General features: G+C 35.3%; 1 protein-coding gene and 1 long non-coding RNA gene across 4 annotated transcripts in view; one reads left to right on the top strand and one right to left on the bottom strand.

Moving 5' to 3' along the window:
• Window positions 1–23,145, bottom strand: part of GRID2 (glutamate ionotropic receptor delta type subunit 2) — a 1,503,942-nt gene that overhangs the window by 394,420 nt on the left and 1,086,377 nt on the right. The window lies entirely within an intron of this gene.
• LOC147581878 (uncharacterized) overlaps window positions 1–23,145 on the top strand; it is a 51,594-nt gene that overhangs the window by 26,524 nt on the left and 1,925 nt on the right. The window contains exons 2-3 of one of the 2 annotated variants that reach the window (XR_015250350.1): window positions 22,123–22,326; window positions 22,682–22,873. This is a non-coding gene — a long non-coding RNA (uncharacterized LOC147581878). Of the gene's footprint in view, window positions 1–22,122; window positions 22,327–22,681; window positions 22,874–23,145 lie in introns of those variants that run through there. The other variant, XR_015250349.1, reaches the window with a different exon arrangement.

A 23,145-nucleotide genomic window follows, 5' to 3' on the forward strand; every position in this document is an offset into this window, starting at 1 on the left:
CTTCCTTAGGGACTCGCAGATGAGACTGCATTGAGATGTACAATAATACATTTACTTTGGCTTTTAGTCAAAGACACTAAGTAAGTGCTTATAGAGTCACTACATCTATTACAGGAATTTGTCCACCATAACATTCAGTTTTCCTCTAAAAATTACCATGATATTAATTTTTGGATTGTTTAGAGCCAAGAGAGCTTCATTTTGCTTCAGTAATACCCTTTTCTAAATAATTAAAATAAGGTATCTAATTCTTTTGGTATCCTATTTCACTTTGGATACCCAGAAAATCAGCTCAAAGTTCAATGCTCACCTACAACTGTGTTGATATTGTTGTATTTGCAATGTTTTTTAAATCATGTTTTCTAAATTACTGAAGTTTTCTCTTTTTAAAAAAATTTGGTGTTGGTCAACTGTTTATATCTTACCTTAGACTAAAATAAATCAGTACATAAGTAAAGGAGGTGACTGCTATTTGTTCTCCAGGGGCTGTTCTCTTTCTCACGAATTATGTACATGTATATGCATATGTGTGTGTGTGTGTGTGTATCCATATATTTATGTATTTATGTATTTTTGTTTTTAGCACCTGAGACTAAAGACAATCCACAGTCCTTTTAGGCAAGGTGAGACCATGTGACTAATTCTGGCCAATGCAATGTAAGCAGGTACTTTGTACATTGTTCTTCCCAGCTGGAATGAACACATAATGACTAGGGCTCTGATAACTGTTTACAGCACACCTAGTAGAGAAACAAGGCAGAAGAAGTCTATGTTCTTCACGTGTGAAATGCAATACCAGACTCTAACTCTCTAGGACTCCAGAATGTGAGAAAAAAGAAATTTCAATTTTTTTTTTAATTAGTAAGCTCCTGATTGTTTTTCCATTAGAGAAGTACTTGATGCTAATGAACATTGACAAATTGATAGATCAGTAGAAGAGAGGTTTTGAGAATGAATAATAATTTCTAATAATACTGATTTGTTTAATCTAAATGATATCAAATGAGAAAAAGCTAAGCAATCAATCCTTTCAAATTATATGTAAAATACAGAACATCTTGATGATCTAAATATTTCTACATTTTAAAATGTACACTAATCTTTCAGATAACTGACAGAATTTGCTACTGTCCATTCAGTTGTATGGACAAAATATAAACCTAGCCAATGACTATGCAGTGTGCAAAGAGTCTGAAGTAGGCCATGAAGTCAGGATCTGAACGAATTAAATAAATGCAAAAAAAAAAAAAAAAAAAAAGGAAGATTATATTCAGAAGAATGCAGATAAGCTTAGGAAATTCTAGAATTCTAGAATTAGAATTAGTCTATATTTTAAACACCTATCCATTGACAAACAAAAGGAAAGATGGTTCGTAAAAGATCTTACTTGACTAATTCCTCTATCAATAATTTTAGACCATATGTATTCTCTATTTATCCATGGACCTCACAATCCAATATATTTCTAAAGTTTAACGGCAATTTAGTTACCAGAAAGCTGAATATCCTCTTCAAGGTGATAGTTAAACAATTAAGAATATTAATTAAATGTATTGTAAAACTAAACGATCTGTGTGGCACAAATATTATTCTGATGTATGCTTTGATATGAAATTTTGCTGCCTTTTTTTTTCATTTTTACTCCTCTCTCTTTAGAGAAATTGTTTAAAACGCTAAATTATATTTCCTTAATATGCTAAATTTTCCTCTCAAAATTATTTTTAATTTCAATATTGAAAGCGAATCCCGAGGCAGATGGATCCTTTCAGAGTTTTATTGTCAAAATCTGATACTAGCAAAATCAGCTAGAATTGATTAAAGGTATAGAGTAAAAATGGTTTTATAAGGGCTCTTTTAAAGAAGGTTGATGAATTATTAATGGACATGCTTTTTACATTTTATGGCTGAAATAAACCTTTATTACATCCTATCCCTTCTCTTCTAGATAGATGTTTTCAAGCTTTGTTTTTAAGCTCTTTTACAGATTCAGATCATTATTTATAAATCCTACCTCAGACCAGTTGTGCTTTATGAGGACAATCAGTCAATAAAGTGGACAGGTAAACATAGCAACAGAAATTAGATTGAAAGTCTAGGCTATATAATAGAAATACTGATCTTGGATATAGAAATCTAATAGAATACTGATCCTGGCTGAATTTCTTTTATCTATGCACCTATTTCCAATATTTATTCATTCGCTGACTTATCTATTTAACATGAATTGAGTGGCTATAGCATCAAGGTACTACACTCAATATAGTGAGTATAGTACTCACTATAGTCAATATTGTAAAAAGTCATGAGCACCACTTTCAAAATACTCAAAACTTAATATTGGAAAAGCCACATACTCAAAACAAAACAAAACAAAACAAAATCAACACACACCATAACTAGTACACACAAAACACCAGAGAAACACAATGGAATATATATAAAAAAAAAAAAAAAAAAGTCACTAAATCACCATTTTGGGAGTTAACATTTACACACTATTTTAACAGATAAGAAAAATTAGGAAAAATGTCTCAAGATCACACAGTAGGTTACAGAACAGAAATTCATCATAAATCATTTTACTTCAACTTTATATCTTTGGAGCTCAAAATTTTCAACCTACAGATTAAAATGTAGATCTCCATAATTTGTCTCACATTTTAATGCAATTTAAACTGGTGTGAGACTGGGAGAGACTCCAGATGCTTGACAGAGAAAAAAAAAAAAAAAAACCAAAACACAATACTCTCTAGAGGAAGTATCATTTTTTGGTCTTACATTATTCCTTCAAGTAATTGCTTGAATATAATATTCAAAACAGAAGTCAAAAATATCGTGTAAAATGAAATTCTATTTCATATATAGAACTGGCAGAAATAGTATACAACAGAAATAGATCATTCAAGGACTCAGATACTGAAATTTTCAGATGCATATTGTAAAAATTATGTTACTGTGTTTAAGGAACTATAGGGCAAATTGATAGGAAATTGGAAACCATATGAAGTGTCATTACACAATTGGAAAGAACTAAAGAGAAATTTAAGAATTGGTAAAGACAATATCCAAAGAATTTAATGACTGAGTTAATCAGCAGATTAGTAACAGATAAAGAGAGAATTAGTGACCTGTAATAGCTCAGAATTAATGCCCATGGTGCAAAGGAATAAACAACTAGAAAATCCCAAAGCAAGAGTAAAGAGATGAGAAGTAGAAAGACAGGGAGTCTGATGATCCCAAATACTGCTAAGGATATGAAGAAACAGGAGCTATCATTCACTATTGCTGGATGTTTAAATTTGTTCAACACTTTATTTTTAAATTTTTAAAGTTTATTTATTTATTTTGAGAGAGAGAAAGAAAGAACACAAGCAGGGGAGGGGCAGACAGAGAGGGGGAGAAAGAGAATCCCAAGCAGGCTCTGCACTGTCAGCACAGAGCCCAATGAGGGGCTTGAACTCACAAACTGCAAGATCATGACCTGAGCTGAAATCAAGAGTCAGCCTCTCAACTGATTGAGCCACCCAGGTGCCCTGGTTCAACACTTTAGAAAACATCTTGACATGCTTGGTAGAGAATGGAGATGTTTATAGGCAAATTACTTTTGCTTGTTTTTGAATGTTAACAGAAATATTTATCTAGCCATGAAGACATGTACAGCAATGTTCTAACAATTTCAATTCTTGGGTATGAACAGTTAGAGAATTTTGGGTACCAAAATATATACCCAAGAATGCTTATGGCAGCATTGTTTGTAATAGCCCAAATCTGGAAATAATTAAAATCCAAATGTTCATCAATATGGAAAAGATAAATATAGTTTGGTATATGGATGCAATGTAATACTAAACAGCTTAAAATTTAAGAAACACAGTAACATGAACAGACTTTTAAAAGAATAATGTTGGGTGAAAAAAACAATACTGGAAGAAAACAGTCTGATTCCATTTTTATAACATCCATAAAAAGGTAAAGTTAACTATATATTTAAGGATCCACACCCAGGTGGAGATACTCTGAAGAAAACCAAGGAGGTGATCACCTCTGGGTGGTTAGCTCTGAGATGTTGGGGAAGATATGATCAGAAAGAGGCACAAGGAAAGATGGCTCCTGTAGTAATGAGAACATTCTATTTTTTGTTCTAGACAGTGGTTGCTGGTTGTTACTTAATTATTCATTAAATAATGATTTGAGCTTTTTTTTCTGTATGAGTGTTACATTGCATATAAACAAAAATAAAAGTATGGTAAATGAGACCAGATAATGGAGGGCATTGAAGCCATATTCAGGTTTCTGCCTTTTATTTGGCAAGGAACTGGAGCTTTGTGGAAGGGAAATAGCATAATCATAAAGTAATTTTGAGAACAGAGTATAGGATGAATTGTGGCAGAAGCAAGGTCCAGGGGTCCTTTGCAACAATGCAGATGAATGACAGGAGATTATAGCCTGTGCCTATTTAACATATATTTCCAGAGTGTATACAGATGGCCTCGAGTCTTCTATTATACAGATGGGGAGTGCAGGGTGGGAGGGGGGAGAAATTATAAAAAGCCTGCCTTTAAAATTCATTTTCCAGCAATTAGTTTCAAAGAGTATTAATAGAACTGAGTTTAAGCTGGTGAAAACCTGTCTGTCTATTAAATGAAAACAAATTGCAGATTTCCATTTGCTGATCATTTGGATGACAGATTCTCTAAGCAGAATCCTCAGCAATTGGAATAAACAAAGCTTTCACAGAATGCCTGTAGTTTATCAATCTAACTGCATTAGCATGAGGACCCATAGACCTGCTTGTAGAAAAGAGTATTTCATTGGTTTGATAATTTCCATATTAGCAAGGATTTATTCACATCACTTGTTGGGTTATTAGATAATAACTTCATAATTCTGAATTTGTATTCAGTCACTTAAAAAATCTCATGCTAATTGCTTAGTTGATTTACAACACTGTTTGCCACTTGCAGATTTTGTAGTTAATTCCCGTATTTTAATAACTATGCAATATTGTTTGCTAGTGATAGAGTTGGCAAAAAGCATCTGACATTTCTGATAGGTACAAGTGACAAGCTCTATTGCCAAGGCTTTACTGAGAGCTGTTTAGAGGTTTTGGTACGCACAGCTTCACAGAACGCCGGGATGGAGAAACTGGGATTGAGTCGCTGAAAATTCCTTGTAATTCTGCTCACAGGCATAGCTCAAAAACATTAAAAATAGAATAAGAACATTTCTTAATGGCCTGTTTAAATTTTTTCCCCTCATAAAATATGTTCCTGGCTGAAGCAAACAAGAATTGTCTTTATGCACAGTGTGAACTTGTATTTTGCTTAGGGATACAAAACTAATGACCACCATTCTCCTTGGAAAAAAAAAAAATCATTATTTTTTTAAAAGTTTATTTATTTATTTTGAGAGAGAGAGAGGGGAGAGAGAATCTCAAGCAGGCTCTGTGCTGTCAGCTCAGAGCCCAATGAAGTGCTGGACCTCATGAACCGTGAGATCATGACCTGAGTCTGTATCAAGAGTTGGATGCTTAGCGGTCTGAGCCACCCGGGTGCCCACAAATTATTATTTTTTTTATGAATATTTGAAACTCTATAAGTTAAAAAGGCTAATGGTATGAAATTTGTTATTAAAAACATATTAAGATATCAGGATAGTAAAACAAACATGCAGAATATCTGCAGAGTAATAAACAGTCTAGGCGGTGTAAGGAAAAAATGTCTGAGTTGCTTGGAGAGAAGAAAAGCAGGTCACAGGGATATGCAACGAAAATGTTTTAAAAGGGGCTTTTGCAAAAGGATTTTATGGAAGAGCAAATATTTAGAAAATACTGCACTAAGCGTATCTTTCAAACTCCTTGTTTAAGTATTTTTATCACACAGCGTTCAAGTTATAAATCATAAAAGTAAATTTTAAAGCCCTTCTATCTTCCTAAAACCATATCTTACATATTATTTCTGACTCCTATTTTGTAGGCAGTTATTTAAATGAAAAAAAAAAAAAAACTTTGAATTGAACATAGAGCTATCAGTGTGCGAAATAATTCATTTTAAAAATAAAATATTTGATTTTATACACTGCTTTAAAATCATGAAATGGTTACATCTTAGTGACTTATAGGCTAACTAGAGAGTGGCAAAACAACAACAACAAAAATGTTCATTTTGTTTTCATGAGTCTCTGAAAGAAATATAGGATGTTGTAACTGGCTATACAAGGTTACCAAGGACAATAGGCAATCACAACAATCCTAAGTACATTAGTTCTCATTTATTTATTTTCCCTAGCACGCACTTGAAAATACATTTTAGGAGCTAAGATTTTATGGACCATGTGATTATCATATATAAGCTTAGAAATACCAGACTCTCAGTTCGCTTTCTGAATATGACTGCTGAATAATATTTTTTGTTTGTTTGCTTGGTCCAAGTCCTCATTATTTTTGCTAAATTTAACACCTAAGTGAATCTAAGTGCACAGCCACATGGGAGAGTCAATTCTATTCTATAAATATTGTTAAAAGTTTACTAGGTACACAGTACTTCGTAAGTGCAGTTATCCCAAGAAAAAGTATCCAGAACATGTTTTGAGACATAGCATATTGCAGTTGCAAGTTACATGTGGCTACACCAAATGTAAGATGTCTAGAAAATATTAAACTAAAGAACTTGGTAACATTTGACTTCAGAATGATGATGATATTTATAAGCTTTCTGGTGGATATATCATGTTCATGTCAAAATATTGCAAAGAACAGTAATGTTAATAAATGTCAGCAGAACCTTATGATAAGATTTTATTTCCATCAGGATATAAAAACATTTAATAAATACAAACTAATTAAATATCAGAACACAGTGAAAGTCATATAAAACTAAACTTGGAATGTTTATGACTAATGGTATTTCTATCCAAAGTAATATTCCTTACAGGAAAATAGCAGGAATTCAGTTTTTTTTTTTTTTTTTTTTTTTGTCATTCAAAAGAGTGTTAATGCCAGGCACATGTTAGGAATATGACAGTGAATAAAGCAAACGATAAACAGACATCTCTACCCTTCTGGACCTACATTATAATGGGAGGGACAGAAGACAAAAAATAAGTAATATATATGTTATGTCAGACGATGATAAGTGCTGCGGGGAAAAATTAAACAAATAATGAGAACAAAGAGCATGTGAGAAAAGGCAGGGCCTTCAATTAGGAAGAGCCTCTGTAGAAAGAGCACCAGACTGAAAATAGACTAAGTGCAAAGGTGTCAGGCAGGAGTTTCTCTGACATGTTTGAGAGATGGAGGGACACTAATGTGGCAGAAACCTAGGGGACTAGAATCAAATAGGATATGTCTGAGCAGTAATGGGTGTGTGTCAGGTGGAGCTTAAACAGGACCTTTAAACTTGTAATGACTTTAGCTGTTACTTCCACTGAGATGGACAGCCAAATAGACTCTGAGCAGAGGAGGGACATGATCTAATATGTTTAACACTTTACTAGACAGTTGACAGTTACTATTGACAATAGATTGGAAGGAACAGGACAGAAGCTAGGAGATCAATTACAAGTCCATTGCAGTAAACTAGAAGTGAGCTGATCATAACTTGGTAGGAAAATGGATTTGATGAGAAGAAATTGGTTTGCTGGTAACTCATAAAAGTAGAGCTGATGGGATTCATTGAAATACTAGATGTGATATTTAGTGAGAAGTGAGTGCTATAAAGCTATGCCATACTTCCTAGGGGGCATCAGGCATCAGTGTTATAAAGCTATGCCATACTTCATGGGGGCATCAGGCTTCAGAAGAGTATGGACTTCTGAGACTCTCCATGAATGTTTTTTATTTGGGGTATGTGTCAAATTCTATTAAAGGAATTATAACTTTCAGTCAATAAACTAACATCCAACCAAAGAGAGTATTTTGTAAAAACCTACAACACTGAATACAAAATTAACACACATTCAAATTTAATAGAAGAATGAAAATATGTGTTTTCTTTTTTTCTGCATAATTGTGACTCATATAATCAGCTAAAAGGGTAATTATATTTATTGGAAGAAATTGCAAATGTTAAAATCATCATAATCTTTAAAGATTAAATTTTATTTTATTTATTTATTTATTTATTTATTTATTTATTTATTTTTTCAACGTTTATTTATTTTTGGGACAGAGAGAGACAGAGCATGAATGGGGAAGGGGCAGAGAGAGAGGGAGACACAGAATCGGAAACAGGCTCCAGGCTCTGAGCCATCAGCCCAGAGCCCAACGCGGGGCTCGAACTCACGGACCGCGAGATCGTGACCTGGCTGAAGTCGGAGGCTTAACCGACTGCGCCACCCAGGCGCCCCGTAAAGATTAAATTTTAAAGGGACAGAGTCCAATAGCAAACACTGAGGATGAATTATTTATTTTTGTTCTCTTAACACACCTTTGAAAAATACAAATTAAAATAAGTTGAATTATTTTATTTATTGCTCATCAGACTGGCAAAGATGAAAAAGAATGTTAATGTTTATCAACAAGCATGTGAAGAAACAGTCTTTCTTATACACCACTTATGTGAGTTAAAATTGCAACAGCTTTTCAAGCAAACAAATTCACAGTAGGAAGGCAAATGCCTTCATATTTTTATATTATTTCTTCTGGTAATTTTACATCTAAGAGGGTAATCATAAATACACACAAGTATGTATCTAAAAGAATGTTCATTGAAACTTCTCCAGTGAGAACTTGAAAACAAACTAAATGCTCAAAATATGGATTTTTCTTTGTAAGTGTATCTGTATGATCAACTGCTACACAACACATTCAGTCATCAACCCCAGTGTCTCAGTGCCCTGGTACTGTGCCATCTGCTCAGACTTGGGCCACAGGTCATTTTCTTAAACCAAGAATAACATTTTTAAGTTTGGGATTGGTTTGTTTTTGTGAGTGTTTTAGATAGATTAAAGATATCACTTTAAGAACATTGTTTTAATGTGCATTCAATACATTTCAGTGAATGAGAAATAAAAATGTTGAGTTTCAGCTGGCATGTTGGAAATTATATACAAGCCTGGGTAAGTTAATGGAAGTTTGAAGCAAATGTAAAGATAATTCATCAGGTAGCAGGGGAAAAACAAAAAAACAAAAAAACAAAAAACCAACTATTGATCACATCTGCTGTACAAAAGCTATTTATTTACATTAAAAATATTCATTCATATATTGCTAAATAGGAAGAAATGCACAAAACTATCCATGAATGTGTGTGTCTTAGTTAAGGTTATTATAAAAAATTACCATGAACCGGGGTGCCTGGGTGGCGCAGTCGGTTAAGCGTCCGACTTCAGCCAGGTCACGATCTCACGGTCCGTGAGTTCGAGCCCCGCGTCAGGCTCTGGGCTGATGGCTCAGAGCCTGGAGCTTGTTTCCGATTCTGTGTCTCCCTCTCTCTCTGCCCCTCCCCTGTTCATGCTCTGTCTCTCTCTGTCCCAAAAATAAATAAACGTTGAAAAAAAAATTAAAAAAAAAAATTACCATGAACCAAGTGGCTTAAAAATACTTATTTCACATAGTTCTGGAGGCTAGGAAGTCCAAGATCAAGGTGCCAATAGATCCAATGTCTAATGAGGGGCTTGGCTGCCCCATGTCACTTGGCAGAGACCAGAGAGATCATTATTGTATCTCTTCTTATGAGGGCTCCACTCTCATGACAAACTTACTCTCAAAGGCCTCAGCTAAAAATACCATCACACGGGGGATTGGTTTCAACATATGAATTTTCAGTCCATAGTGGTGTGTGGTTTGAAAAATAATGATAAGTAGTAATAATAGCCAAAGACACCTGTATACGACTTATTATATGCTGGGCACTTTTCAAGTGCTATTTGTATATTTATGCCCAATAGTCCTCTGAGTTTAGAATCATAATTATCTCCATTATTATGGGTAAAGTAACTTAGTTTTGTTTAGCTCATAAGTGAAAAAATGCTAAGATATTTAGTTAAGTTTTTGATGGGGGGATTATGAATGATTTTGCTGTTAGTTTTTGTTTTCCACATTTTCTAACTTATCATTGAATATATAATACTTATTTCAACATTTGTTTGATGAATCAGTCTAAAGTATGAGGGAGAGGCCAGGGTTGGGAATAAAAATTTGTTTATAATTTTCAAAAATAAAGGAGAGCCTAGATGGCTCAGTTGATTAAGCATCAGACTTCAGCTCAGGTCATGATCTCGCAGTTTGTGAGTTCGAGCCCTGCATCGGGCTCTGTGCTGACAGCTTACAGCCTGAAGCCTGCTTCAGATTCTGTTTTTCCCTCTTTCTTTGCCCTCCCCTGCTTGCACTCTGTCTCTCTCTCTCATTCAAAAACTAAATAAACATTTAAAAAATTAAAAGAAAAAAGAAGAAAGTAAATGAAGTCATTAAGGGGGAAAGTATAGAAACAGTCAGAAATGGAATTCTGGAAAAAGAGACTTCAGCAAAGGAGATAGAAGGAATAGAGAGGTCAGAAGAGAATCAGGAAAGACACTGCTAGAGGACTCAAGAGAGGACAGGGTTTCAAGGAGTAAGTTGGCAATGGATTCTAATGTAGGTAATGGGTACAGAGAGATAAAATGTGAAAACGTCCATCATTTGTCAAATAGGAGATCATGATGACTTTTGGAAAGTAGTTTCTTTGGAGAAGTCAAAATAGAAGCCTAGTGGTTGGAGAATGAAAAATGGAGTGGAGACAGAACTAGTCTGAGACACTTACATGAGAAAGAATTAGTAGAATAAAGGAAGTTCAGAGCCCAAGCATTTTTTTTTTTTTAACCCAAAGCATATTTCAGGCTAAGGGAAGAAGCAAATAAAAAACACAAACAATAATAAAAAGCTTGCATGAGGCCTGTGATATTCTTTTCACTTTATATTCATCGTCTCACTTAGTCCTTGGGATACTCTGGCATTGTTATTGTCATATTACAAACGGGAGAACTGAAACTTGGAGAACAGAGTAGACAAGAAATGTTCCTGATCTCACAAGCTCATGAGAAAGATTGAAATTTGAATCCAGTGTTGTCTGATACTAAAGACTGTATTCTTTGATGAGGGAGCATAAGGCAAGCTGAGGGCAAAATAGAAGCTAGCATACTTCCCCACCCAGGTGGGATGTGTGTGATATTCCTCAGGCACTCCTGGCTGCCTGAGGACAAAGGAAAGGAAAGAAAACAAATGGTTAACTATAGAGACCACAGTCATGTAGGACATGAGTCTCCATCACTTTAAAAATATCTTAGTAAATTACAAAAAAAAAAAAAAAAAAAAAAAGGCAATCTTATCAATAGCCTAATCTCCAGAAAGCTATAGACTCGGTTTTCTGGAGCCCCAACATCACCCTCCCCTCTATAGTAATGCTCAAAGGCAAGAAGGAAATGGCAGGTAAAACTAAATTTCTTTATAACCTGCAGTCTATTGACAAATACTTGAGGCAAATATAGAGTATAACATTTCTCTACGAAGCCCCTACCATCCTAATGCTAATGCCTTACTAGAGGACAAAACAGTTAGCTGACAATACCAAGGCCTCAGTTATCTTAGGAGACCTCTTTAGCATATGAAAGTCCTTCTGGACGCCTCCCCTTTGCCATTCCCTACCCCAACTCCATAGTATATAACCAGTCACTCCTCACAACCCCAGTGTAGCTCTTTCTGCCCATGACTCCTATCCATGTACTTTAATGAAATCACCTTTTTTCACACACACACACAAAATCTTTAAGAATTCTTTCTTGGCCATCAGCTCTGAAACCCCCCATCACTCCAAAACCTCATCATTCTTCACTACTAATTTAGACTGCCTTCAGCATTTGGTATGTTCACATGCTTGGGGTGGTGGGGAGGAGTTTCAGAAACCACAAAGCAGATACAAGAAAAACAACTTGGTCTTTTAATACATGGTGGTATTTATGATGGAGCATAATGCAGGCTAGGGAAAAGTACAAGCTAGCATGGAATCCGTCCACCACTCCTGCCCTCCCTCCCTACCCCCTGCCTGGGTGGGGCATGTATGATGTTTCTTGGACATTCCCAGGTACCCAAAAATAGGAAAGGGAAAAAGAAAGAAACAAACAAACAAACAAAACACACAAATGGTTAAATTGATAAGACTCTCCAAGAGTTTACAACAAAAAGGCAATCCCATCAAGAGCCTAAAGTCCAGGAACTCCCTTATTGTCTTAATGTTAATGCTTTGCTAGAGGGAAAAACAACCTTAGTTTCACAATAGCTAAACCTCCAGTAATCTGTGAGTCTTTAGCATATGAAAATCTCTTTGGAAACTTCCTTTTTGACTTTACCTCCAGCAAGTCCATGGTATATAACCATTCTTCACAACCCCAGCGTAGCTCTTTCTGCCCATGGGAACTGTCCCTGTGCTTTAATAAAATCACCTTTTTGCACCAAAGATGTCTTCAAGAATTCTTTCTTGGCTATCAGCCCATGAACCCCACCATCATCACAAAACCTCATCAGTTTCTCAACCAATCATTCTTCCTCTCTCTCTTTCCACACTCCATAGTCTCAAACTCTTTTTCATTTCTAAAGTAGAGTTATTTACACACTCTTCTTCTGAATTCACACTTCAACTTTAGTCAGCATATTGATGGGATCACAGTTTTAGCACAAAGATTATTTTAAAGTGAAAACATTTAAAATCTTATCTGAACTTTCCTTATCTGACTAAAGCAGAGCCTCCTGAAACTTCAACTGCCATTAACCCTCCTCCAGGGGAGTTTCTTGCAAATTCCAGGAAGGAGACAGACTTTTCATTCCCTTTAGAATTAAACAAACAATAGACCCTTCCTTTCTTTCCTTTTTGAAGGAAATCTGCCTTCAATTTGCCTTTTGAAGGAAATCTGCCTTTCCTTGTTAATCTGCCTACTGCCCCTTAATTCACAGGCCCTCCAACATCGGAACCTAAGAGGGTGGAGGAAAAGTTTCTCTCCCATCAGTCTCAAGTTTTTTTTTTTTTTTTTTTTTTTTTTTTTTCCCTGAACAAAGATGGTCTCTTCCCTAAAAGGAGATCTGGAGAGAACAAGGCACTTAACAATTTCTCTAGGCCCATTCTATATCCTTTGTAGAAAATGTACTCACTATTTCTGCCACTGGCCTGCCTGATCTAAGGCTTTAAGAATAAGGTGACAGGTTTTCTATTTCTAGTGAGCTGAATGCTTTCTGAAGGATGTACCTTTTTCTTTTGATTTTATTACGAAGCACAGTGGGAAGCTTAAAAGAAAAGATCTCCTGCATAGAGGGCAGAAACATAACAGTAGAAAGCAGAAAGGTGCTGATATTTAAAAGAAAGAAACAAATCTATGGGGATTTACAAAATGTAGAGAAGTCTGAACTTAAAGCTACAAAGACAATATTCTGTTTCACAAATTAATAAGCATATAAAAAAGATTACCTGAAATGTTATTAAAAATAATAATAAGACATAAAAATGACCTCTGTGCCAGCTCTTATCAGGGTTGTGGATATGAATTACAGGGTTGAATTAATTATGGAGACACATATTAAGGAATTAGAGGGAGATTCTGATAATTAACTGGAAAATATAAAGATGCAGAAAACTTTTTTTTTTTTGTATTGCTATAGTTTAGTGTATAATAAATCAGAATACTTAGCCTAAACCAGCCCTAACACTTATCCTGTCTATGACATCCTTCACAGAGCAAAAGTCACTTAGGAATCTCAAAAAATAAGCATTGGTCCTATTTATTCTTGCATTCCACAAACCGTCTTAGGTTTGTGTTCCCAAATGCAACGCTACGTGTATTAAAATGCATCTTGGTTCTTGGAGTTGATAACCAAAGGTCATTCTTAAAATTTGAAAGGACTAATAAAACAAAGGTGAGATATTTTTCAAACTCTTTGTTCTTGATGAGTGATCACTTTTTTATTCTCCTTGACTTTTAAAAAAGTAAAAGACCTTGCTTTCAAATGCTAATCAGTTTCTTCTTTCTTCCCCAATAGACTTCAGACCATTCTGCTTCAAATCTTCATTTTCTTGAGTGCTTTATTGACCATGGTCTTGGAGATTATATGTGGCTCAGAACAACATACAGCGTGTTATTTTTTCTTTTTTTTTTTTTTTTTAAAATTTTTTTTTTTTTTTTCAACGTTTATTCATTTTTGGGACAGAGAGAGACAGAGCATGAACGGGGGAGGGGCAGAGAGAGAGGGAGACACAGAATCGGAAACAGGCTCCAGGCTCTGAGCCATCAGCCCAGAGCCTGACGCGGGGCTCGAACTCCCGGACCGCGAGATCGTGACCTGGCTGAAGTCGGACGCTTAACCGACTGCGCCACCCAGGCGCCCCTGGCGTGTTATTTTTAACTTAACTGTGGAACACATTACTCTATATAAGAATCAGTGGGAAAAAATTAGTTTGAACATTTCATTTTCCCATTTCACATATCATGCCACTAGCAATGGTTAAAAATTTTTTAAAAAGAGGAGAAGAAAAATAAAATGAAAATAAATAAAATAATGTCTACCAAAGGAAAAAAAAAAAACCCTTAAAAAAATATAAAGTTCATTTTCTCATGCTAACTTCCATCACCCAGAGAACCTGAAATTCTGGCTAAAAGATCTTAAACATGTAAGAATCACAGTTCTGTTTCCAGCATGATTGCCTTTCTGTTTCCAGGTTAAAATAATTAGTACACAGTTTACATGGAGATACTGTGAAACGACACCTTAAAACCCAAACCTCTTTGTATTCCAACCGATCATTAAAAAACCCAAGGGGTGTATTCTGAAAGAGTATGCATTTGCCTTCCTTTCCTTGACCAACTTTTCCATTTCTGGGACCTTGATGCAGTATGGTGGTTCTCTCCTTGACTGACTCCTGCTTCCCTGGAGGGAGCTGAATTTGAATAGCTGGTTGTGTTCTGGAAGCTGACAGATGAGTAAGCTACTCCCATGTTGAATGCTTTTTGGAGGTATCTCTTCATTTCAGACTACCCTAGGGTCCCATTTAGTTCAACGGATACCGATTTGATAAATGGTTCCCTATTGGTCAAAACCTGTTCCTGTGTCCCTGAAAGAATCTTAATCCTACTTAAAGTCTAGCCCCTCACTGGAAAGGCTGCCATCCAACTCCATGGCTCTTTGAGAGACACTGGGGAAGCATGCTAGGTTTTCTCAAAATTTATTTCCTTTGTAAACATAAATCTAATTATTACATTTTAACTCAAAACTGCTTTTCCTTACTGATTGGGAAGCGTTCTAAAACATAGGCAAAGACAACTTCCTGTGATTTTTTTTTTCATGTGTTTATCCAAGGCTAATTTAGGTCAACTATGAAACAGCAGCACCATCAACATGCTATTAAAGTTCAAAAATGGCAGACGAAATATTATCTTCTTGATAAGAAGCTGGACCTTTTGAGAGGTCAGGGCAACATTTAAGACACCAATATAACAAGATACATAGGACTATCCCACTTTATAGCTATCTAACTTTGTTCACCTAAATATCTATTAATTGCTACATATTTCAAAGATAAACACATGCTTTTCATATATCCTTTTAAAGTCTTGGTAGAAAAAGATCCCCCACCCCAAATGAAATGTTTTTCTAAAGTCTCTACATCATATGTGAGTTATGGGAATTGATCTGCTTCCTCTCATTTTTTGCCCAGCTCTGTAGTTTCTCCATATGCATTTACAACCTATTACTCAGCCAAGACTCAGAATTTATGCAAGTATTAATACCTCCTCAGTGGCTCCCTCTATTCCAGAGCATGTCCCTAAATTACCAACCACCTCAGCCTTCCCAAACTTATATCTCTAATTTCTAAACTCAGTGAGACTGACAAGCTCTGGTTTGGATTTATTCCTGTGCCTCTAGTATGGAAATTGCTCACCAGCCAGAAATCTGGGGTGATTATTGGGATCACTTAGTTGTTTCTAACCTCTTAGTAATCAAAATCCTTTTTCACCTGCTAACCAATGCTTGAAGGTTTTTCCATTCTTTGCTCAGTTTTCTAGTTGTTTAGAAGGACAATTTAGTCTAGTACTTGTTCCTCTATCATGGGTGGTTAGGGAGTCAGACAAACACAAATTCAATGCTTAGTTTTTACCATATAGGTAACTTGAAGAAGTTATTTAAAAAAAAATTTTTTTTAAGGTTTATTTATTTTTGAGAGAGGCAGAGGGTTAGCAGAGGAAGGCAGAGAAAGGGAGACACAGAATCCAAAGGAGGCTCTAGGCTCTGAGCTGTCAGCACAGAGCCTGACATAGGGCTCAAACCCTTGAACCATGAGATCATGATCTGAGCTGAAGTCAGATGCTCAAGCAACTGAGCCACTCAGGTGCCTCTTGAAGAAGTTATTGAATTAGCTATAAGTCTAGGTCATATCAAGAAAATGTAAATAATAATCTTGAGGGTTCCAAGAAAGCAGGAGATATTAAAATATGAAGAATAAGATTTTTAGTAAGTGTGGTCTAAGCGTTAGCTGGTAACATTATCTATAAGCTTTAATGATTATTAAGTCATTAATAGATTCCTTTTTGTAACTCCAAAGAGTAAACTCTATAGCAGAACCATCTCTCTAGTTTTTATTTTTATACTTATGTTTATTTCTGAGGAATTCTATTTAAGGACCGGTCTTGTGTTCTTGTAACTATGCTTAAAACCATTGAATTGGTGAAAGATAACTTAAAACATCAAAGTCACCTTGACATTTGAACTTCTTTCAGATACAGTGGTATAATGCAATTCTGAAAGTGAAGTATAATATAGTTCATATAATTTTGTTTAGAATACTGCAGAAATTATGGAGGTTATATAGACCCGCTGGGTCTACATCTTTGAATTTGCAAATGACTGTCAATATCTTACTAAACACCTGGAAACAACTAGTAAATCTATTTTTCAGAAGCAAATTATATAATACATCTCTGAAATATTTATTCATTATTAAGTCCGAGAGTTCAGTAGATGTGCTGGCAAGGCAAGCACAAGTCCGAGAGTTCAGGTTTCAGCTTCAAAAGGAAAAACATCCGGTCATACATAGTTTCTCAGTGCAATAGTGATACTCACACATGTCTGCATGACAGCAATCATCTTAAAAATTGGTGTGATGAGAAAGAATAAGATATTGTCAAGCCATTGTCATGCATCAATTATGATGATTTTATTCAGTCAGTACTGAAGCGAACACAAATTCATGTTACTATAAATTACATCAGGTGCATAGGCCATCATTAGCGTATAATCCTCAAGTGTCTGTTTATAAAAATCACATTCTTCCCTTTTCTCTCACATAAGATGGGTATAATCAGCAGAAGAGACAACAAAATATGTGTACATTATGGAGCTATGTTTACTGATTACACTGTTTCCATAACAAAAATGAGAACCATTTTATCTAAACTTCAGGCTAGATCAAAATTGTAATGATAGTATCTTTAACTTGATGCACCTTATCTAAATTATATCATGCTAACCACATTTTCACAAGCAAATTTCTAATTGACTTGTCTCCAAAGGGGCTCTTAAAAAAAATAACTTACACACAGGCTGCTGGAATTTTCAGCATTTCAATTTCACTTATTTCAGGAAACATTCATATTTACTTTTAGGATACTTTAAATTCTTGATGTCTGCATACTTTTACATATACTCTTTACATTGTGGCATACACCTTCCCTTCTACTTATGCCTTGATAATCCTTGCTCATCTTTCAAAATTAATTTGGTCATCCTTTCTTTAAGCCTCTCCCACTGTGCTGGAGTTGGATGCTTCTTTTATGTTTTCCCTTAACCCTCTGTGCATAAAAAGAACTAACACACACACACACACACACACACACACACACACACACACACACATACTTCCTAATGCCAGGCTGTTGTAAGTCCTTTGTTCTTTGCATGCATTAATTCCCTTAATTTTCATAGCAGCTCTCTGTGGTAGATAATATTATTTCCATTTTACAGATGAAGAAATAGAATCACAGAGAGTTGGAGAACTGGGGATTTCAACATAAACCGGTTCCAGACATTTCTTTTCTTTTCTTTTTTTAAATTACTTCATTGAGATATAATATACATAGATATAATTCACTTCAAAGTGTTCACAATTCAGTGGCTTCAATGTATTCACAGACATGCTACTACCACTGCAATCAGTTTTAGAACATTATTCCCCAAAGAACTCCAGTTCCTGTGGGGAATAAACTTAGGAATTCCCTGAGCTTGCACCAATGGGTTAACAAGGCATAAAGAATTAGAAAGCCATGGGACGTTCACACCCAAGTTTGGGTAAACAAATTTAGGTAAATAGGTATAGGCAAGGCAGGGCAAAGGCCCCAGTATAGATAGGGAAGGACAAAGGCCTCAGTACAGGATAAAGGTATATGAGGTAAACAAGGTTAGGTATTCAGGGCAGAAACACCCCCAACTCAGTACAATAGCAGAAAGCTGCTTTCACAGAAAGGAAGGATCAAATTAGGTAAACAGGTAAATAGGGCTATAGACCGCTGCAGGGCAAAGTTGCCCAGAGCAGAGCTAATTAGCAAAACACAGGTGCCTTGTTGACCCTGAGGTAGCATGCTCTGTCTTTCTTGTCCCCTAGACCAGTTTAGGTAAACAGAGGTGGTGTCTCAAGTCTGCTGTAAACAACCTTCTGCCCTGGTGCCAGGATTTTGGTTTGTATTAACCCAAACCCCTAACCCCACAGATCTTCATGCCCAGGGGTTAATGTTCACAGTTTCATTGTCTCTTTGTGCACGTCCATCACCATGTTTGTAAGCCTTCTGATCCTAATAAAAAAGGAGCAAGGACCCTTAATCAGGGCTCTTGTCTTCTCCTGGACATTAGCCATCTCTTGCTTTTTTAATTCTGGGTCCCGCTTTCTTGATGGACAAGAAAGAACTCCAGATCCAGAGTCGACGACAAGTTCCCCTTAGCCATTATATCCCAACCCCCTAATTTTCTCCAGCCTTAGGCAATCACTAATTTATTTTCTATGCCTATACATTTGCCTATTTTTGACATTTCACATAAAGGAAATCATATGATATGTTATCTATTGTAACTGGAATCTTTCATTTAGCATAGTTTTCAAGGTTGACCCATGTACCATGTTACTGATGCTTTATTTTATTTTATTGCCAAATAATATTCCATTTTATGGGTATACTGCTTTTATTTATCCATCCATCAGCTGATAGACATTTGAGTTGTTTCCCCCCCCTTTTTTTTTGCTTTATTAATAAAGCTATGAATATTTGTGTGCAAGTTTTTGTGTGTACATAAGTTTTCATTTCTCCAGGGCATATATCTAGAGTGGAATATTATATAATAACTCTGTGTTTAACCATTTGAGAAACTGTCAGACTGCTTTCTGAACCAGCTACACTATTTTATATTCTTACCAGCAATGCATGAGGGTTCCAATTTTTCCACAACCTTGTCAACAATTGCTATACCTGTCCTTTTGATGTATAACCTTCCTAGAGGGTGTGAAGTGGTAGCTCATTATATTTTTCATTTGCATTTCTACAAGGGCAAATAGTTTTGGGAATCTTTTAATGTGCTTATTGACAATGTATACACATTCTTTGAAAACCTGTCTGTTGAGATCCTTTGCCTATTTTTGATTGGTTTATTTTTCTTCTTCATATTGAACCATTCCAACTTTATTGTTTATGTACTAGACACATGATTTGCAAACATTTTTCTATCAAGCTGTGGGTTGTCTTTTCACCTTTTTTGATTCTGCCCTTTGAAGTATATGTTTTTAATTTTGATGAAATCCAACATTTTACTTTCCTGTTGATTGTGCTTTGAGTGCCATATCTAAGAATCTATTGCCAAAATAAAGTTACTAAAGTTACACCTATGTTTTCCTATAACAGTTATATAGATTTAGCTCTTACATTTAAGTGTATGTGATCCATTTGGAGTTAATTTTTATATATGGTTTGAGGTAGGGATCTGAGTTCATTCTTTTCATGCGGCTACCTAGTTGTATTTGCATGATTTTTGAAAAGACTATTCTTTCCCCATTGAACGGTTTTGACACTCTGGTTTAAATTCAATTAACCATGGATATATGCGTTAATTCTGGTCTCTCAGTTCTATTCCACTGATCTAAATGTCTATCTTTAACTAATAAGTTGCTATCTTAATTATTACAGCTATTAGTAAGTTATGAAATTGAGAGGTGTGTCTTCCAACTTTGTTCTTTTTCACGACTTTCTTTTGTTGCCTTTTTCCCCTTACACCGGTTCCGTTGCATTTCCACATGAATTTTAGAATCAGCTGGTTAATTATGGCAAAAAAAAAAAAAAAAAAAATGGAGCTAGAATTTTGATAGGAATTTCACTGAATATATAAATCTATTTGGAGAGTGTTGCCATCTTAACAATATTGAGTCTTCTAATCTATGACCACACAATATCTCTTCATTTATTTAGAACTTTTTAATTTCTTTCAACTATGTTCCAAAGTATTCAATGTACAAAAATTGCAGTTATTTTGTTAAGTTTATTCTTATTTTATTGTTTTTGATATATTTAAATGGAAGTGCTTTATTAATTTCCTTTTTTATATTTTTCATTGCTAGTATACAAAAATATAATGGATTTTTGTACATTGATCTGTACCCTAAAAAATTTTTGAACTCATTTATTAACTCTCACAGTGTGCATATGTGTATGTGTGTATGTACACACTTTGCTTTAGGGTTTTCTATATGTAAGATCATGTCATCTACAAATAGAGAAAGTTTTACTTTTTCTTTTCTAATATTATTCCTTTTATTTAACTTCCTTGCCTAATTGTGCTGGCTAAAACTTCCAGAACAATATTGAATAAGAATAGTGATAACTGATATCCTTGTCTTGTTACTGACCTTAGGAGAGGGAGCTTTTAGTTTTTCACCAGTAATATGACATTAGCTGATGAATTTTTTTTATAGATGTTCTTTCCCAAATTGAGGGAATTCTCTTCTATTACCATATTATTGAGTGTTTATCATAAAATAGTGTTCGATTGTATTAAATTCTTTTTCCACATCTATTGAGATGGCTTTGTGGATTTATTCTTTTTTTTTTTAATTAATGCTATATATTACATTGATTTTCAAAAGTTGAGCCAATCTTGCATTCCTAGGATAAATTCCACTTTTTATAAGTTCCTTCAGTTAGTTTGCTAGCATTTTTTTGAGAATGTTTGTGTCCATATAGATATTGTGTCATATTCATTACAGTCATTAAGCTCTATGAATCACTGGCTGATTGCTTTATTGTTTTCGTAATGTCCTGGGTCAAAAATTGCTCATTTCTTTGAACAAAATTTTATTTTTGAAGTCAGACTTTAAAATTCATTCTGACTCCAGGAAGTCTATTTTTAGCTATCTCTTTCCCTGGTTTTCACTGGTGAACTAGTTGGCTTATAACTTAGCTTGTTGCTCTTAATTAAGAGCATTAGACTTAATTTCCCTATACTGTTTCAAATAATTGGAGAATGCTTAGGTGCTCTCTTTTCTTATAGACTGTATCTTCCCTAAGCAAATTCTTTGTGCCACTACCCTGAGTACTGGGTTGGGTGGAAGCCTCTGGTCTTCTCTACTTCCCTTTGTTGGCTTGGAACCTCTGGCCTTGGAGCAAGCTGGAGTGATAGAGATCAAGGTCCCAGTATTCCAGGCCTGCTACACCTGCAGCAAAACCTGCATCCTGGTGGTGGGAGCTACATGGAGAAAGAGAGCCCCCAAAATGTTGCCCACTGTCACCAGGAATTTAGCCTCTTCAGACTGGAGATGGAAAGTACAAGAAATGCTAACTGCCTGTCCCTCCAGATAAAATAATTCTTGATTGGGAATTTAGGGGCAGGAGAACCCTGTCTTCTTGGGATAACAGCTTGGAGTGGAGCTTCCATCAAATTAAGTAGGGCAGGGGGTGAGGTGGAAGAAGAAGGAGTGGGATGACGTTCAGATGCCACAGACTCTTGTTCTTACTGAGTTTTAGATTTTCTTGAATAAGTGTTACTTTATTTTCTGTATGCTCTTAGAAAAATTTCCAGACTTTAAATGACTTTATTTATTAGTTTGTTTATTTGTTTACTTGCTTAATTTTTTGAAGCTTTGGCTGTTTTGCTAGGAAGTGGGTCCATGAACTCCTCACTCTGCCAACTTGGAGGTGGAACTTCTCCACTGGAAATTTCCCCAGCCAGAGATGCCATTTTTGCCTGAAGCCCTGAACCAAACTGCATTATTTATTAACTCTTCCAAAGGAGCTCTCTTCAGACATTGCTGTAGGAGCTCTGGAGCTTGCCACCTGCCTGCTGTGAGTACTTGTCCAGTGGAGTCTCTTGTCACACTTACTCTCTCAGCCCCTAACTTTGCCTCTAGTCTCAGAAGGATGACAAGCTGAGACCTCAAGAAAGCTTAAATCTCTGTGGGGGTTCAAAATGATGAAGGTCTTTCAGTAGCAAAAACAAGGCTATGTCTTCAGCAAAAAAATGAGGACAATGAATTTCAGGGCTATTACTAAGGCATTTTTTTTTAGGTTATCTATTAATATAGAATGTATTTAAAGCTAACTTGGAATCAAACACAATTTTCCTATGAGACAATATAATTAGATACACAGACTTCTAGAAATGTTTACAGTTTATAATCTGGGGCTTTTTTTTTTTCAGGTATTTTTTGTTGCTACTGCCCATTTTTCCTCTACAAAGTACAAACTTCACTAGCAGGAGAGTTGTGGTGGCTCTCATTAGCAGGTTTTCAAATTAAGGGAACAGTAACTGGGCCTAAAAGTCACGATTCTGCAATTTATGTGTCTTTTTCCACCTTAGGGTCTTTTAAATAATTTCCCACAAAAACCTAAAGATTGATGACAATGATTAATTATGCTTTTGTGAGCACTCATTCACACTTCTTCTTTTCTTCAGTTAATTTACACGTCATTGTTCTACTGCAGACACAATACATCTTATATTTAAAAACACTGTGTACATTGCTAACTGCTTTCACATAATTTAACCTATTCACTCATAAAAACCTATTTGATCTCATTAAAGGCCAGTTTCATTATTCCCTTTTTACAGACAGAAAAATGGAGGTTGAAAATAGCTCCTTGGTTTCCATAAATTCAATAATC

The sequence above is a fragment of the Puma concolor genome, chromosome B1 (genome assembly GCF_028749965.1).
Source record: "Puma concolor isolate L17-30 chromosome B1, mPumCon1.1.hap2, whole genome shotgun sequence".
NCBI classification, from domain to species: domain Eukaryota; kingdom Metazoa; phylum Chordata; class Mammalia; order Carnivora; family Felidae; genus Puma; species Puma concolor.